Here is a 4,739-nt window from a genome sequence, read left to right as displayed (position 1 = left end):
TTCAACCAGCCGGAAATGGACGCCACAGTTGGCCTAGAACCAGCAAGGGAAATAGAACAACAAGTGAGGAGATCCACGAGGCAGGTCAAGCCCAGAAATCTTCTTATGTATGACCATCCAGGAATACCTTCTTACCGGCCTTGGAGATTAGGAGCAAACCCGATGTGTGGTGCCCTTTATCCAATGCCTATCTTACCAGTGACTCCTGAAGTGAGTTATTACTCTCAACCAGTCGCATGGGTTTATTGAAGAACTCCTGTGCATGAGAATAAGCAGGATATTGACATCATAAACTGACTTGATATTTTGACTAATGACTGTTTTGACAAGAGACTTGTGAAGAGTGAACTACTCACCTGATAAACAGTAGGGACTACAGACATATTTTTATTCTCCTTGCTCTACCGTCCGATAGTTAATGTTGTTCTGGATGTCAGGAGACATCTCTTTAAAGCACGGGAGAGTGTGACGGGTAGAGGAAATAATTCTGCTGTATGGGTAAAAAAAAAAAAAAAGAGAAAATAATGTTACCCCACCACTTTTTATTACTATTTTGTTTTTAGCAGAAACTAAGAGTTAACAAAATATGTCATGTATTTCACCACCACACCTGTAGAGGGGGGTGTGGCGCTTTAGTGGGTTATCTAGGAGATCGACAGCCTGAGTTCCGGGTCATATTAAAACTGCACTCGAGCAAGGCAGTAACGTGTCCGTCTTCTTATCACTCACAGGTATGGGTAATAACTCTTTTAAAGTGGTTTGTGTTAACCATCCATTTATCATTACTATGAAGAAATTTTTGGAAAGGATGTTGGAAATAGAATGAGATTTAGGTTTGAGAAAAAGGTAAACGTTATCTGCTAACATTGTTTCAACCATAGTGATTGGTATCATTTTTGCATTTATACAAGTCAGTATTACATATGGAGAAGAAATGTATTTGAGTAAATGCAGTATTACTTCAATATCTCAATATTACCAATACTATGTTATACAGAGGTATTTTCAACTGCATTGGGTTATTTTGTTCATGCAGTTATGCCTATGTTTATATGGGAAATCTAATGACATTGTCTTGAATTTATTCATATGAGTATTGTTTGAAGTGACAGTTGTATGTTATTTTATGGAGACTTTTGGTTTGATTTTAGACAATGTATGATGTGTCCACATTGCAACAGTGATTATCTGTCACATTAAAACTGCACTCGAGCAAGGCAGTAACGTGTCCGTCTTCTTATCACTCACAGCTTGGTGTGTGATTTGGTTTGTACCGGCACAGATTACCCTAGGTCTGGTGCCGGTAACACACGCTCTATGTGCTGGGTGTGGGCACCTGGCTGTGGATGGATAAAGTATCGTCGGTGGTTCACCTGATAATGAATGTAACCATGCTGCTGCATGGTGTTGTATGTCCTCCAGCAATCGCTTAGAATTTGACTCCCAGATCTTACATACTTTCTTAAGATGGGTAGCAGATTCCTTCTGGAGTGGTGTTTCACCAACTTCAATATTGGTCTTCGATGTGTGGCACCTACCTCCAGCATTCCAAAGACCCACAATTTTTCCTTCGCCATGTTCTCCCAAATCGTCCACGGTTGTACTACACATAGTCAAATCAAAATGATACAACCATGTTGTTATTTATTACTGAATATCTTTAATATTTTTTATCTTGATTGTAATCTCAACAGCATCTGCCATTTAATGTTGTATCTTTCTTTTGTGGCAGAATTTGCTTTCATCAATGACAACAAAAGCACGTCTTCCACCAATCCTCATATTTATTCTACTCTCAAGTCTTTTAATTGCAGTGACACAGCAGTGGCGAAGAGTATCATACATCCTTGTAATTGATTAACTACTTCCAGCAGCCCCTTCCTCAATCAAGTTGACACGTCTTTTCCTGAGACCTTGAGCAAAACTGACAATTCAAAATGGTGTTAAACCATATACGAGATAGTAGTACCTTCAAGGGATAGTTCACCCAAAAATGAAAATTCTGTCATCATTTACTCACCCTCAGGCTGTTCCAAACCTGTATAAATCAAGCGTAGCGTTCGTTCTGGCAGGTCATGTTAGTCAAGCTCGCATTAGCGGACGCTCAGCTGATCCCCATCTACCTATGGGAATACGAAACCTATCTAAGCATTCATATATATTCAGCATAGCGTTAGTTCAGGCAGGCCACATCAGTCATGCTCGCATCAGCCGACAGTCAGCTGTTCCTGACGTGTACCAATCCAGTCTTGACACCTATCACAAGCAGTCTATTTAAATTCCCATTCTTCAGCGTCTCTTCCATCGCATCACTGCTTGCAATTAACTCTCACTGCTGAACTTATGGCTGCATGCTAATTTAACACCAGTAATGAGAAAACTGCTACTCTTAGCACAAGTGATATTTATATTATTACTCACCATGTCCGATCCGAACTCAGACGATGAACAGGTCCAGCTTTTCCTGGAAAACGCTGGTGAAAACTTTGATCCGGACAATGCTCCAACCGTGCGCAAAAGTTCGCGACTGGCCAATAAATCACCTCCTCCGCTTATAGCAGACTGGCCTGCTGAAAAAATCATCACGACGCTGTACAGTCATAACATCCAGGCACCTCTAGGAATCAACCACGAAGAACTCTTTCAATTCTTCCTGGAAACCAACTCAGAACCGCGACTCCTTCGACTCCAACTCCATCTGGTCCCAGGAAAGCCACTGCCAAACGTAGGCACTGCTCCTGTTCCACTAACCCACCAGTTCCAAAGAAAAGGACAGAGAGATCCGGCAACATCGCACTGCTTGAGTCTACAGAGGATCTTGTGCTGTCAGCCCTTCAGAGCATTCAAACCTCCCTTATCAGCTAAGACGCTAGGATCCAAGTTCTGGAAAATCAGCCCTCCTCTTCTTCGTCGATGCCTACTCCCACGGCTCCCGCTGCTGCAGCTGTCTTCACATCCACCACGGGACCAGCTGATCTTCTACCGTGCAGGTCTCTTGTCACGGCTCTCCCAGCGCCCACCACCGGAGCCCCCTTTTTTCCACCAGCCGCTGCTCTCTCTTCCCAGCTGCGCTCACAGATCCTCGCAGGTAATGATGTTAATTTGGTTCAAATCCTGCTGTGCTCAGAGGGTCAAGATAAACGCGTAGTAAACTGTGGAGACTTTTCTGTACTGTTGAAAGATAATGATCAACGGCTGTCAAATTGTTTAACTATGCCTGAGTTCAATGTGGCTTTTGGAGTCGTTAGAGATGTAATCTGCGAAGTGTATCCGTTGCATAGGGCTGAATTAGACTCCTATCTTGCCATTATTTCAGATCTTGCTATGACTTACGGTGGGACTCTGTTCTACGAGTACCCTAAATCTTTCTCAGCTAAGGCAGCTATGTACATCCAACGGTTCAACCAAAGACTGGACTGGTCCGTGGTAGACTTGGCTTTAATAAGTAGACATTTTACCGGTCACCGTGCTTTGTCTTGCTCCTTGTGTGGTTCTTTAGCGCATACTCCTTCTCTGTGCCTGAGAACTGCTAAACCTCCGGCAGGCCGCCTACCTAAAGATGAAGTTGCAGAAAAGGTTACCCCAGCTATTCATACACCTATGTGTTATAATTTTAACGAAAATGTGTGCAGGTTTCCTAATTGTACATTTATCCACGCTTGCAGTTATTGCGGAGACGGACATCCCAAGTCTGTGTGTCCTCGGAGAATGCACGTTTCAAAAAAGAGAAAATAAAGCCTTCTACACCTGTCAATGTTCCTGAACTTGACAAAGCTTTAAAAAAGCACCCCAATAACTGTTTTGTGCATTATTTGATAACTGGACTTATTCAAGGATTCTTGGCCGGATTAACACTCCTCCCAAAAACATCTTTCATTTGAAACAATCTTCAGTCAACTCTTAAAGAGCCTGAAGTAGTAGACAGTCTATTGGCAAAAGAGGTAGAAAAAGGATATTTGATATTTGATATTTCGATAGTCCCCCTTTTCCAATATTTCGTATTAACCCTTTAGGCATAGCTACAAGGAAATATTCTGGTAAGTAACGTTTAATAATAGATCAGCCAGCCCCCCATGACAATGTTCTCATACCTACCATTAACAGTTTGATTCCTCTTCCTAATTTTTCTTTGTTTTATGCTTCAGTGGATAATGCCATTCAGTTTATTAAAATAGCTGGTAAGGGCGCTTGGCTGGGCAAAGCCGACATCGTCGATGCTTTTAAAATCATGCCTCTTCACCCGTCTCAGTGGCACCTCTTCGGAGTCCAATGGCGTAAAAAAATATTTTTCTCTGTTCAGAATCAGAATCAAAATGAGCTTTATTACCAGGTATGTTTACACATACGAGGAATTTGTTTTCGTGACAGAAGCTCCACAGTGTAACAGAATGACAGTGACAGAACAAAAAAACACAGATAATAAAAAATAAAAAATAGAACAAGTAAATAAGGAATAAAAATATATAAATCAACAATTGTATGTGCAGGTATATTACAATATACAATTTTGTATGTACAGGTACTGTATATTATGTGCAAATTTGAGGTGTAGACTGAGTATGAGTGTTAGATAAATAAGTGTATGAGTGTATAGATAGTGTGTGTTCCACAGTTATTGTTAAGTGTTCATGAGATGGATTGCCTGAGGGAAGAAACTGTTCCTGTGTCTGGTCGTTCTGGTGCTCAGTGCTCTGTAGCGTCGACCAGATGGCAACAGTTCAAAGAGGGAGTGTGCTGTA

The sequence above is a fragment of the Sinocyclocheilus grahami genome, unplaced genomic scaffold (genome assembly GCF_001515645.1).
Source record: "Sinocyclocheilus grahami isolate Dianchi unplaced genomic scaffold, SAMN03320097.WGS_v1.1 scaffold1965.1, whole genome shotgun sequence".
NCBI lineage: Eukaryota > Metazoa > Chordata > Actinopteri > Cypriniformes > Cyprinidae > Sinocyclocheilus > Sinocyclocheilus grahami.
The sequence above is the reverse complement of the archived record's forward strand: the minus strand, read 5'-3'. Positions refer to the sequence as shown.